A 15440-nucleotide genomic window follows, 5' to 3' on the forward strand; every position below is an offset into this window, starting at 1 on the left:
TGACTTAAGTCACTTGAAAGCGTTGTTTCAAATTCTCTCACTAGCGCTGACAAACTTTTCGTAAGCTGAGTAACGAGAAACAGCTTCATTCAAGTTGACAGCAAAAGGGCTGGAGAAATCGATAGTCAATACAAAAAATAAGACAAATACAGTTGTCTCTGTTGGTGGTTTAAGTTGATTTACATTAAAAATCATGAAGTAGAAAGTGCAATAGCTCTTATTAATAGTACGGAAATCAGTTTAGGAAATTATTCCGAGTATCTATGTTATGGAATTAAATTATGCATTAGGTTGATTCTAGTACTTCTGGGACAGGCAATATTTATAGTTCGAAGGCACATAAGTTCAGTCTAATTTAATAACAAGATATCTTCCCTTGAAGTACTTTATAGCAGCTGTAATTGTTCTACCTGATTTGTAGGGTCAAAGTGTATGCACATAACATAGATGCATATAATAATAATACAATACGTAAATGTGTTATGTCAGGATGTTTATCTTGTATCAGTTAACGGAAGTAATCCAAAGTGATATATTCCCCCTTAATTTCAGCACATTTACACACTAGTGTAAGCTCTTAGTGTCAGCGTTTATTTCAGTTCGTTTCTTGGCATATTTATGCAGTGCAACTGTTTTGCTTTCAGTTGCTTCATTTATATATTTTGCGAAAGGGGATTTGATTATTATGTATACGATTAAGATCATTAAATTTCATTCACATTTTTCCAACTTAAACTCATTTTTATTGGCTTCTGTGCAGAATCTCTCCGAAATATGTTAGCTTAGGACAAGTAGTGGACGTTTCGTTGTGCAACTTCACAGTAGATTGTCAAATTAAAAAAAAAAACTCTGTTGCTTTATATGATTCCTTAAGATATTCTAGCTAGCGCAAGTCAAAATTATTAAGTATAGATTGATGATATGCGCGTAAACTAATGGCACGTTGACGACTAGTCATACCTACTATACCTACGAGATACACATACCTATCTGTAGTAAATGTCCACTACATGCAAGAATGTCTTCAGTGTCAGAGTAATGGGACGCTAATTGACACACGCGGAGATGCGTCCGTAGAGAGCAGGCGCTAAGCGGCTGTACGTATACACAGTAACGATCATTCATGCAAAAAATGAAATAGACTTGTGCTAAATGTACAAGACAAGCAATAACTGAATCTATATGGCATCATGGCAGGGCGAAGCGGATGAGCTAGCATAAGGGTGAATCCATACCAGGCGGACACGAAGCAATGGTGGGTATTCGTGAAGGGTTATTCATGAGAAAAACAACGCACCAACTTGCGCTAGCTGGTCAAATAAACAGCAGATCAATCGCGTTTGTATCTTATGTTCACAAGTATTTTAATGTTGTTTCCGTAGTGTTTCAACATGTATGACATACAGGAAATTAATGTTGTAACAGAAACAAATTGTGTACTATACCTGTTGTAAGTATTCAGAAGTATAAACAGGTATACGACTTTTTGTAGTACTCTGAATGAAATAAATTAAATTTACCAATGAAAATAAATTTTTAGTTTAACGTCTCACAAATATCTGTCTTAAACTAAAGAAGACGGATGATTTTGAAATTAATGATTCTGAAATTATTTTTTGTGCTCTCCCACTGGGATACGTGGTCCAAAGGCACACGCGCTACCCAGTATACCAACAGATTACGCTAGCACTTGTAGTGGTTTCACACTAGTGACCTGCTCCTGTAATAACAAAATACAGCTTTCCTACACTGTAGAAAATTACATCGCAGTTGGAAATTTTGATATTTTATACACTCAACTTATTCTAACCGTAAAATTAAATTTTTTATTATGATCTATTATGAACCTGCAACATTTTCGTATTCATGTCATTTAGTTTTTGAATTTTAGTCTACTTCTATTTTAGACCTGCAAATGTTTGACAAATTCATAGTTTAAAATGTACACTCCCAATGATACACTCCGCTTATTCTAACCGTAAATTTACAATTTTATTACGACCTACTATGAAACTGCATCAGTTTCGTATTCATGTCATTAGTTTTCTTTCGTATTTTAATAATTTCTCTCCACTTCTATTTAGACCTACAAATTTTTGACAATTTCATAATTGAAAATGTATACACCCAATGAGAGGGGAACGTACATAGGAAATACATTTTTTTCCTACGGATTTACTAGATATTCTCGTTGTAGAAAGTAGGAGAATTAAGATAATTTTTTTCTTTAAAACTATAATGTTACTCCTCTAAGAAGCCTTACTAGAATAGAGATGTTGCATAGTTTAGACACAATTTGTTCTATTGTTTTACATTTATCCTTGCGCCGAAAAACGATTGTAATGTATGGTTGCTACACATCCTGAATAAACAGGAACATCTTGTATTTAATTAATTATTTTTTAACAACATGCGTGTTGTTATTTTTTAACAACAATTGTTTACAAAAATTGTTAATAAATTGTTACAATTATTTACAGTGGAAAAATATGGCAACCTTTAATTCTAAATGTCCTGTTCTAAATAACCTACAATAAGCAAGGCTTAAATAATTTAGGGGATGGTAATATAAGTTAAATCAACGTAATGTAACCTAGGATACGTATAAAAATATAAACTTGACAATATTTACAAGAAACCCTACATTTATAGCCATTATCTTTTTGCATTCCTAAAGTAAAATATATACCACAATGTAATGTTCCTACTACTAATAATAATAATTTAACTTTTTAAGGATTTAGGTATTTCATAAAATAAAACACTTTCGATGGTGTAACCAGAAATACCTGGTTAATATTGCATTTGTTGAAACCAGAAAATTTATTGATAGAACTCTTCTAAAAGAAAGATTAATTCATTCATATACACATACACATATGTTTCCTTCACTTCGGGAAGTAAAAAATGATCAAAATACACACAAAAATGGTATATAATCAATTTTCAGGTTACATCTTCATTATTTCGCAAATTTAAGATGAATATATTATGAATTATAAAAATATCAAGTGGGTATCCACACTACATTCCTGATGCAAATTAAGTACTACAGTACAAATGTGACAATTACTCGCACACACTTAATTAACCAGTCATGTATTTAGATCAGAAATAAATATTAAAATTGAAATAATCTTGAAACTCAAGAAACATATTTTATTTTGTTTCATTTCTTCTGCAAAGCGAGTCCTTTATTTTTCAAAGGTAGGGAATTTTCTTTGTAGTTCAAAAAAAGAAAAGAAAAAAAGAAAAAAAGAAAGAAAGAAAGATATTAAGACGGCAGCCGCGCTCAAAGACCACCCACCATAGTACCTCTCGACTCAACGCTAATGCTCTGAAATTGTTAGGGGAGACAGAATTTCTGAGGACATAAGTTGAGAAATCTTGCAACTGCTGGTTCGGTGCTCACACTTTATCCATAACTAGTTACGTCTGAAACCGATTTTTCTCTTGTAAATATCTCATACGTTATGACGGTTACTTTATTATTAGGATCTGATTGTGACGCTTCATTTTATTTGGTTGTGAGCTGTGTGCATCGGAAAAGTTTAGCACTATGCTATAAGTGAAAGAGGAATAGGCAAAAGTTTGTGGTGCTGTCGTGCTTAATAAAAACTATGCTATTTTAAGTGAAGATTTACGTGCCAATGGATAAACACTTACAAGTAGACATATCGACGCATCCGAACACCGTGTGAATAGAGAGGGACATAGACACGAGTTCGAGGCCCGTCAACCGAGACAGATGCCCTACCATGAGGAGAGAGAGACGCTCCGGGCCGACGAGGACTTCCAGCCAGACGAGGACTTCTTTTCTGGAATGTGAACCCAGGAAGCTGAGCAGGAGACGCTACCGCAAGACTTGGAAATGGACACTAGGAACAACTGTGATAGATCTACTCAGGAAAGTAAAGTGCAGTTTTCTTATAAAGTCCGGATATGTAAGCGGAGGAGCAAAATCTTCATAAGGTAGGATGAACAGTTTTAATATTTTCTTTATTCAGGAAAAACAGAGGCAAATGTTCGAGATTCGTGATCTTCTCCATACCTACATTTAAAAAAAAACCTCGGGACATTGTTTATTCATACGGAACTACCCCTAAATTCGAAGAAAATTATTTTTTTAAAAGATATAGAGAAATAATCTATTGAATCATTACAATAAATTTTTGATTATTTTACTGGTGAAATCCGCATACCTTAATTAAATATTTAATCGTGTATTTATTTGAATTTGTCATTTGTAAATATTGAAATTCTGGAAGATATCATTAACATCATTAATAGGTAATTGAATATTTATCAATATCAAGTGTGAGTAATTTTTTAAAATTTTTATATATATCTAAATTGCGTGTAAGATGTCTGCATATCGTACACTCTGTAAAGAAAAAATAGCGACACCTCAATTCTCAAGGTAACTTACACAGAAAACCATAGTTCCAGCCTGCTAAAAGAGGAATAGAAGGAAATTATGAGTGTGATAATTCATTTGCATTATCTGTGACACGTATGGTGTACAATGCGCTTACTAATTATTTATGTATCAGCAATATTCTCTCTAGATGGCACCTGAGAGCGTCTCGTAAATTATTGGGGTGAGAATTCTGCATTGCATTTATGATGTGTAGGCCCATGTAATTAGCATTTTGTGATTGTTCTATGCTTTGTCATTGTTTGAACAGTGTCAAGTGGTAATATTGTTGTTGTGTAGCGTTGTTTTTGTATGATATTGTTGCTACATGTAGACTGTAAACAAGAATGATTGGCAAGAAATGTGACTTGTCGTCACGTGAACAAGACATACTTCTTGCTTTGCACAGCTAAGTTACATCTCTAAGGAAGATGGCTGGAATACTCAAAATTCACCATTCGACGGCAGAAAGAGTAATTCACAAGCAAAAATAGTATAAGAAATCATCCCTTCGTCAACAGTGTAATAGAAAAAAGAAAGCATCACCCAGAGCAGATAGCCAAATAAAATCAATAGCACAGCAGAATTAAGGAATCGTTTTGATCTTGAAACTGCAGTCACTCCTGCAACTGTATTGTCTTAACTGTATGAGGAGGATATTACGAAGAAAAGAAAGGCCTGGAAAGTCGAAACTAACAAAAACACAGAAGACTTCAACACGTACGTTTGTGAGGCGATATGCTACTTGGACTTATGACAACTGGAAGCATGTTGTTTTCTCCGTTGAAAAAAGTTTAGAATAGTGGGAAACGATAGTGGTGTGAAGCTGTGGATACGAATGAGCGAGAAACTTTATACGGATTTTGTTTAAGAGATGCAAATATTCAGTTACTGAGTGATGGTATGGGCTTGCTTCACTTCCAATAAATATATGTGAAGAGTCATTTGATGTACAAAAATGTCTACATAAATTCTGGTACGTAAAATTTTTACAACAGCTAAAGATAACTTTCCTGAAGAAGATATGGACTACTTCGTTTTCCAGGACGTTAATGCTTCATGTCAATGAACGAAAATCGTTAATACGTGGTGCCAGAATATGACAATTCAAAGACTCACGTGGCATCCAAACTCACCTGACATGCATCCAATTGTAAAGTTTGGGTCGATATGAGTAGAAGACTCAACAGACAACTATTTCGCATAGAATGGAACTCACGGAACAGATAATCCGGGAGTGATTCCATGAAATCAAGGGTACATTTTGCAATAGCGTTGTGACCAAAAGGCCTCGACGATTCCCCTGCACTTCCTAAAGCCCATGGTCCACATACTAAATCTTGTTTGATGTATTGTAACTCTCAATGTTCGTACACAATATGTCTTACTCCTAAGAAATTACATTTTTGGTTTTGTGCTATTATTGTTGATCTTTCATACTTTTATGTATAAGTCTTTCTGTAGACAAGTTTGCTCAAAACACACACAGCTACTAATATATGCATATAAATTCATTATATTCATATCAAAAAACTGAAACTGCGGCGCAAGTATTAAGGATGAACTACTCATTAAGAATATGCATTGTAACATTATCAGTAATTCATGAAAAAACTCATATTGGTTAATGTATGTTGTGAAAACCATATCCGAGGAAGTGTCGCTATTTTTTCTTTACAGAGTGTATAACTTCAAGCTTGATAAAATCTTAATCTAACGTAAACATATAGTTGTTCATATTCTAATTTTTGTATAGGTTGTGCTAAGAAAATAGATGCTAAAACATCATACAAGCTCAATATCATTTTATTGTAAATCGTCAATAATTATAATTATTATCAAAAGTAACTATTCTGAAGGAATTTCCGAAGTCGTGTTATTTCAAGCAAGTGGTAGACAAATAACTGTATATCTTCTTATCGCGTATTATCTTAAGAACTCCGTAAATAATGTAAACAAGTCAAGACACTCGACTGAAATTGTTTTCAGATGTATGATCTGTCAGGAAAGTAAATGTACACCTATTTTTCGAGTCTGGCATTCCTGCGCTCCATCCGTGGAGAGTATGAGAATTAAATCAATCAAATGTTTACTGAGGGGCAAAAAGAAAAGCTTAATCTGAATAAGACATTGCATAGGGGCACAAGCTGTGAATACGAATAGTGCATTGTGTAAATAAAGGACGACACCGAAAGAGAAAGCCAGAAACAGCTGTTAAACTTACAAAAAAAGAGTAAAAATTGTCGAAGTGGGAAAATAAAACACAAATACAACAAATACGCCGACAACTAAACGGTTACCATGCCATGATCTTGGTGTAGTGGTTAAGGTGCTGGCTTACAAATGCAAAGGACGCAAGTTCGAATCTTAAGCGAGGACATTTTAAAAATTTTTGTTAATAATACATACAACTCATGAGAGATGGTAAAAGAGGTCGTATTTAGTTTTTCGTAGCAATTATTATTGGTAATGTTTAGTACTGATAATACTTTTTGTCTTTGCGTATTGCTTTTATTCTTTTCTTCATTTCCAAAGAGAAGAATATCCGAACAAATGCCACCAAAATTCCTCATATTTTGAATGTAAACGCCATTTGCAATTAGTGAAGAATAAAAATTGAACGTTCCGATGTAGCTGCAAAAAGTAAAAAGAAAAACATGGAAGTGGACCATACTCATGGTTATTAAAAATACAATTTCTACATGCCTTATACCTCCCGACCACGTTTCTACATTAGCAAGTAAGAGGTTTGTGTTTAGGTTAGGTTGGTCAATACGTTTTGCAAAGGGGCCCGGTTTAGCTCTGACGCACCACAGGTGCGAGAAGGGAGAAAAACACTTTTTCTCTCCCCTCTCTGTGTCTATTTATCTATCTATTTGTATATATATAACGCTATTTGTGAATGCCATAACCACCCTAATTTTCAGCGGATTGAGACGAAACTTGGCACAAACATTAATTGTTGAAATATCTTGATGAGTTCGTTAACCAGAATAATCAGATGAAAATGTTCAAAATGGTGGCCCTTCAAACTCTTAAAAAGTTCCAAGGGAACCAAATTTCGCCCATAAATAGGTATTCAGAAAGTTTGAATAAATTTTCCTCTTTTACTGAAATATTTGTGTGCAGAAACTTATTGAAATATTGGACCCGATTAATGGCCTAAAGAAGGTTCACGCCCTTTCGCTACGGTCAGGTTTTTTTTTTTTTTTTTTTTTTTTTGCAGGAGGGGGTTATTTTCCTATCGGAACAAGATGATTGTTAGTGATGATATGAAATTACACATTGAAAGTGAAGTAACTTGTGTAACGTGTTATTTGAAAGAATAATATAATAAATGTGCATTCCTCTAACACAGAGAACTCATGTATTTCGAGTTCGGGGGCCTGAATGGCGAGGAGTGTTATTTGATTTGCTTTTTAGTAATACATTGCATTGCAAATAAAGGTAGGCAACATTAGTGGTAAGTAATAATAATAATAATAATAATAATAATAATAATAATAATAATAATAATAATAATAATAATAATAATAATAATAATAATAATAATAATAATAGGTGTTGTTTGTGGCAAGGTAATATCTTAATCAATTCTTCTTCAAACGTAATGATTGTAACGCCATATCTCCCTTACAAACAAAATATTAGCAATTTATATCGAGAGAACGAGAAACTGTAGAGCGATGAGAGCAACGTTGGACAGTATGCACTCATAGTACTCAGAAACGTAAGCGATTTCAATGCAAAATGAACGAAGAGTCATTGTCATGGGTACTCATGGGGCCACGGCAGAGCCCTCTTTAGGCAAAGTGTCAATAACTTATATCGAGAGGTGATACTGGGATGGGACCAACTTTGGACACCGTGGACCCATAAAGCGCATCGAAAAAAATAGGGGGGGGGCGCCAGCCAGCCTTACTTATTTCCACATAATAATATAAAATTATGTTGTCGAAATACACACACGAGTTAGCTACTAATATTTCATATTATTATTATTATTATTATCGACAGCGTCTTTTCATTACGTGTGCGTGTTTGACATGAAGCCAAAGAGAAGATCCATCATTCGTAGAAAGAATAATAGTCAGTTACTTTAACTGTGAACGACAGCGAAAAATACGAAAAGAGTGGACTACCTGTAGCGTAAAGAAGCAATATTTTCTCTCAAATGGATAAAAAATCAAGCCGAGATTAATTCGAACTCGCATGGACGGCGCGAAAAGCCAGTGCTTTGTCCACTTTTTTTTAACTGACTCACTGAACGTGTTTCAGTATCTTACTTATTGCTAATTTTACTTGCTTCACTCGTTTAACTTGCTTTTTCTAATAACTTATAACGACAGAGACACGAACACCGAAACATCAAGAACAGTTAAAAATCATAGATGCTCTCTCGCCGGGAATCGAACCCGGAACTCCATACACCAAAGGCGCACGTGCTAGCGACTAGACCAGCGGGAAGGGCACCACTCTCTCCCTCTGTCGTTAGGGATTACGATCACTGTCTTGCCAGCTATCACTTCTGTGGGTTGTATACTATGATCACATGTTTCTTCTCTGCTGCAAGAGTAAAACCTACATTATATGTAATACATGAGGTATTTAGACCTACATGCTCTTCATATAATGTAATAAAAGGGTCATGCTGGGAATAAGAAAAAGAACATTCCTTGGACAAAACGGATACTATTGGCATCAGAAATATTTATCTACGAGGCATGCGCAGTAGTATATTTCAGAATAGTTACTGTTTTGTTCAGTAAACGAAGAAAGGGGTATAAAAAAGCAAATATGTCGCGTCAACGAGATCGACCAGATTTGACAGGGGAGGAAGCAGATGTATAGTAATACAACAACTTCGCTCAGTTGATACGAGCCGAGCCGGTTGATATCACTACCCGAGTTGGTCTTCTGCTTGGGCTCAAGAATTCGACCGTGCAGGTCTCAGCCTTAATTTTAAGAACTACAGTATAATTTTAAGTACTACAAGAAAAATACCTTTGACTCGACTGGGATTGAACTCGAGTCGAGTCGAATTTTGGCTCGACTCCTGCTCATCCCTATTCGTATTTGTATTTTGTTTCCACTTCAACAATTTGTAGTCTTTTTTTTCTTCGTTTACCTATTGTCTCTGGATTTCTCTGTCGGTGTCGTCCTTTATTAACACCATGCACTATTCTTATTCCCAGCTTGTGACCCGCTTCAATGTCTTATTCAGTTTAGGCTTTTCTCCTTACATTGACTTGACATGTGATTGATTTAATTCTCACTTTCCTCGCACGACCGATGAAAATGTTTATTATTATTATTATTATTATTATTATTATTATTATTATTATTATTATTATTATTATTATTATTATTATTATTATTATTATTATTATTATTATACTATTGAACTTGCACGGCGAAATTACTGTATAATACGATATCATTTCAGTAATTTTATTCCATTGTATGTTATTTAATTTATTATTGGGCACTAAATTGTCTCCAGATCAACGAATAAATTAACTACGGCATGCACTTTGGTGGAAATATCATTACATGAACATGTTTGGAACGAACCAATAATCTTATTGCAATGATATTTCCACCAAAGTGCATGCCGTAGTTAATTTATTCGTTGATCTGGAGACAATTTAGTGCCCATTAATAAACTAAATAACATACAATGGAGTAAAATTACAGAAATGATATCGTATTATACAGTAATTTCGTCGTGCAAGTTCAATAGTATAATAATAATAATAATAATAATAATAATAATAATAATAATAATAATAATAATAATAATAATAATAATAATAATAATAATAATAATAATAAAACATTTTCATCGGTCGTGCGCGGAAAGTGATAATTAAATCAATCACATGTGAAGTCAATGTAAGAAAAAAAGCCTAAACTGAATAAGACATTGAAGCGGGTCACAAGCTGGGAATAAGAATAGTGCACGGTGTAAATAAAGGACGACACCGAAAGAGAAATCCAGAAACAGCAGGTAAAAGGAGAAAAAAGAGTAGACATTGTTGAAGTGGAAACATAAAATACAAACACGAATAGGGATGAGCACAAGTCGAGCCAAAATTCAATTCAACTCGAGTACAATTTGAGTCGAGTCAAAGGTAATTTTCTTGAATTGAGTTCCGAGCCAAGTCGCTGTTTTCGAGATCTAGTTTCGAGTTGAGTTGAGTTTGATAATGGCTCTCTCGCTCGTTCAGCTCGTTTTAACTCGTTTTGAAATATTGGCCTGATCAGACTGGAAAGCAAAAGCCATGAGAAATGTAAGCAGTAATGTGGAATACTTTTAGTGTTGCTCACGACAGAGGTGCGTCTCATCTCGTAATTTTAGTGCATCTCATGGGGCAATTTTAGTGTATCTCGTCTCGTCTAGATAACGAGAAGACAAGAGTTTATTATTATTCCGAGACAGCCTCAAATGTCGTAATAACCAATATAAGTATATACTGTAGTTCTTAAAATCAAGGCTGAGATCTGCACGGTCGAATTCTTGAGCCCAAGCAGAAGACCAACTCGGGTAGTGATATCAACCGGCTCGGCTCGTATCAACTGAGCGAACAGCTCGAGTCGGCTCGGTTGGGATGAGCCGATGACCCGAGCCGGCTTAGTTGGAACAAGCCATCGACTCAGCTCAATTAGCCGATGGCTCGAGCTTTCTCGGTTGGGATGGGTCACCTACTCGGCTCATGTGAACCGGTTCGAGCCAGCTAAGTTGAAACTAGTTCATCAGCACGTTTCGACTAAGCTCAATTAAGCCGATGGCTCAAATCGGCTCGGTGTGGTCAGCTGTTGGCTTGGCTCACTTCTCGATTCGGTTCGATATTGAATGAGCTGTAAGCCGAGCCGCTCGAGCCGTTGAGAAGCCCAAACCCGGTCCCAGCTGTTTTGAATATGTTTGGATGAAGCCTATAACTTTTAACAATTTTTTGCTCGAGCCCGAATACTTGCCCCTTCGGAACTCAAACCCAGAACGTGACCGATGTCCTTGCCTTCTGAAGACTTCCAGACGACTGAGATCGACAGTCAATTAGCTTTTACTATTCAGATACAAACCGTATATGTTTTAAAGATTATACATGGAGTTGATATAATAATAATAATAATAATAATAATAATAATAATAATAATAATAATAATAATAATAATAATAATAATAATAATAATAATAGTTTTAAACTTGCCCTGAAATTTGGTAAAACTTACTTAAAAGTAGAGATTTCGGGGAAAGGGTTCCGTACCTTCAAGACACACCTCTGCAACTACCAACATTTTAAACTAGAACCTTTTATTGAAGTTTCATGTAGAAAGTATGTTTTGAGGAAAATAACTGTAATAAATATAACTGAATATCACGCGACAGTAAGGCATATAATAAACTAATTTTTAGAATATGCAGAGGTAAATATAAAAGCTTTGCTACAAAAATACCTACACAGAGCATAATTCAATGAGCTCTGAAATACAATGTAACGAAATAGCCTATGAGATTCAGTCTACAGAGCAATCGTTACTTAAAGAATGGACATACACTATTTCGAGAATCGAGACAAGACGGGAAATGTTTACGATACTTTTCGTCTCGTCTCGATTCTCATCTCCAAAGAGAGACGAAAATTTTGATTTAGCCCTGACCCGTCTCGAATGTAAAAGGTTAATTCTCATGTTATTTTATTTGTTTTAGAAAGGAGATGAGAAACTCCTCTTCTCGCGAGCAACATTAAACCAAACCGAAATATTCTTTCCAAATGTCACGTTTCTCCTTGTAATGGTATGACCTGAGCGATAATTTAGCTTCTAGCTTTTAATCTTCTACGAGATAATAATAATTATTATTATTACTATTATTATTCCTGAAGATTTGATAGTTCAAGTATTGAAACATCCGGGTATTCAAATATCTGAATATAATAAAACGTATGTTATCGCTGATCAATCGCCATCAAAAATTCTAAAGTAAGAAAAAAAAATTGCAACGTGCATTCGCAGAAGCACCTTGACCACTGAACCGCGATCGCTACGCGGTAAACGATCCGTCTTTAGTCTGGTTGCGTTAGGTTTCTTTGTCTCCGCGTGCAAACTTGTATGTTATATTTTTCGATTCAAAATGTCTTTCGTATTTCTTTTATGAAGTCGGCAAAGTTTATATTAATAACTTGAGTTTTTCTTAAACCACTGGTTCACAAGTTCGTTCTTTCTCCACACGAAACTACAAATATGACAGATTGAATTCTCATACTCCCCATTTCTTTCAAAGCAGTCGCCATTACCTGGTCAAAGACTTATTTCCGCCACGATTCATATTAACCAAAATAAATTCATTTCTCGGAAGCGGAACTTTCACTTTCCGGATTTCGCAAAATTATGGAATTCAGTTATACTCCGGAATTCAGAAGAATTTCGGAACTCGGAAAGAATCCGGAATTTAGAAAATTCCGGAATTGAGAAAAACTCCGACTTTCGAAAAAATCCGGATTTTCCGAATTCCGAAATGTTAACGAAATCAGAAATTTCTAAATTCTGGATTTTTCCGAATTCCGAAATTATTACAAAATTGGAATTTTCCGAATTCCGGAATGTGTCCGACTTTACTTTCGGGAGTCCGAAAACTAATAATTCCGGAACGGGCTATCCCTAGTTTATACACAACCTTTCAGAACACTAAGCTAGTAGCTGTCTACAAACGAACAAGTAATGCAAAGCATGTTGTATACTGCAATACGTCATGTATTAAAATCCGACACCATGACCCTTTTATTACATTATATGAAGAGCATGTAGGTCTAAATACCTCATGTATTACATATAATGTAGGTTTTACTCTTCCAGCAAAGAAGAAACATGTGATCATAGTATACAACCCACAGAAGTGATAGCTGGCAATACAGTGGTCGTAATCCCTAACAACACAGGAAGTGATCGTTGCCATCGCCGCTGGTCTAGAGGCTAGCACGTGCGCCTTGGGTGTATGGAGTCTCGGGTTCGATTCTCGGCGGGAGAGCATCTATCATTTTTAACTGTTCTCGATGTTTCTGTGTTCGTGTCCCTGTCGTTATAAGTTATTAGAAAAAGCAAGTTAAACGAGTGAAGCAAGTAAAATTAGCAATAAGTAAGTTACTGAAACGCGTTCGGTGAGTCAGTTAAGAAAATAGTGGACCAAGCACTGGCTTTTCGCGCCGTCCATGCGAGTTCGAATCAATCTCGCTTGATATTTTATCCATTTGAGAGAAAGTATTGTTTCTTTTCGCTACAGGATGTTTCTTTGGTTTCATGTCAAACATGCTCACGTAATGAAAAGACGCTGTAGATGATAATAATAATAATAATAATAATAATAATAATAATAATAATAATAATAATAATAATAATAATAATAATATGAAATATTAGTAGCTAACTCGTGTGTGTATTTCGACAATATAATTTTCTATTATTATGTGGAAATAAGTAAGGCTGGCTGGCGCCCACCTCCCTAATTTTTTCGATGCGCCTTATGGGTCCACGGTGTCCACCGTTGGTCCCATCCCAGTATCACCTCCTGTTTTCTCGATATAAGCTATCGACATTTTGCCTAAAGAGGGCTCTGCCGTGGCCCAATGAGTACCCATGACAATGACTCTTCGTTCATTTTGCATTGAAATCGCTTACTTTTCTGAGTACTATGAGTGCATACTGTCCAACGTTGGTCCCATCGCTCTACAGTTTCTCGTTCTCTCGATATAAATTGCTAATATTTTGTTTGTAAGGGAGATATGGCGTTACAATCATTACGTTTGAAGAAGAACCGAGGAAGATATTGCCTTGCCACAAACAACACCTATTATTATTATTATTATTATTATTATTATTATTATTATTATTATTATTATTATTATTGTTTTACTTACCACTAATGTTGCCTACCTTTATTTGCAATGCAATGTGTTACTAAAAAGCAAATCAAATAACACTCCTCGCCATTCAGGCCCCCGAACTCGAAATACATGAGTTCTCTGTGTTAGAGGAATGCACATTTATTATATTATTCTTTCAAATAACACGTTACACAAGTTACATCACTTTCAATGTGTAATTTCATATCATCAGTAACAATCATCTTGTTCCAATAGGAAAATAACCCCCTCCTGCAAAAAAAAAAAAAAAAAAAAACCTGACCGTAGCGAAAGGGCGTGAACCTTCTTTAGGCCATTAATCGGGTCCAATATTTCAATAAGTTTCTGCACACAAATATTTCAGTAAAAGAGGAAAATTTATTCAAACTTTCTGAATACCTATTTATGGGCGAAATTTGGTTCCCTTGGAACTTTTTAAGAGTTTGAAGGGCCACCATTTTGAACATTTTCATCTGATTATTCTGGTTAACGAACTCATCAAGATATTTCAACAATTAATGTTTGTGCCAAGTTTCGTCTCAATCCGCTGAAAATTAGGGTGGTTATGGCATTCACAAATAGCGTTATATATATACAAATAGATAGATAAATAGACACAGAGAGGGGAGAGAAAAAGTGTTTTTCTCCCTTCTCGCACCTGTGGTGCGTCAGAGCTAAACCGGGCCCCTTTGCAAAACGTATTGACGAGCCTAACCTAAACACAAGCCTCTTACTTGCTAACGTAGAAACGTGGTCGGGAGGTGTAAGGCATGTAGAAATTGTATTTTTAGTAACCATGAGTATGGTCGACTTCCATGTTTTTCCTTTTACTTTTTGCAGCTACATCGGAACGTTCAATTTTTATTCTTTACTAATTGCAAATGACGTTTACATTCAAAATATGAGGAATTTTGGTGGCATTTGTTCGGATATTCTTCTCTTTCGTAATGAAGACAAGAACAAAAGCAATACGCAAAGACAAAAAGTATTATCAGTACTAAACATTACCAATAATAATTGCTACGAAAAACTAAATACGACCTCTTTTACCATCTCTCATGAGTTGTATGTATTATTAACAAAAAAATTTAAAATGTCCTCGCTTAAGATTCGAACTTGCGTCC

The sequence above is a fragment of the Thermobia domestica genome, chromosome 1 (genome assembly GCF_964235325.1).
Source record: "Thermobia domestica chromosome 1, izTheDome1.hap1.1, whole genome shotgun sequence".
In the NCBI taxonomy this organism is placed as follows: domain Eukaryota; kingdom Metazoa; phylum Arthropoda; class Insecta; order Zygentoma; family Lepismatidae; genus Thermobia; species Thermobia domestica.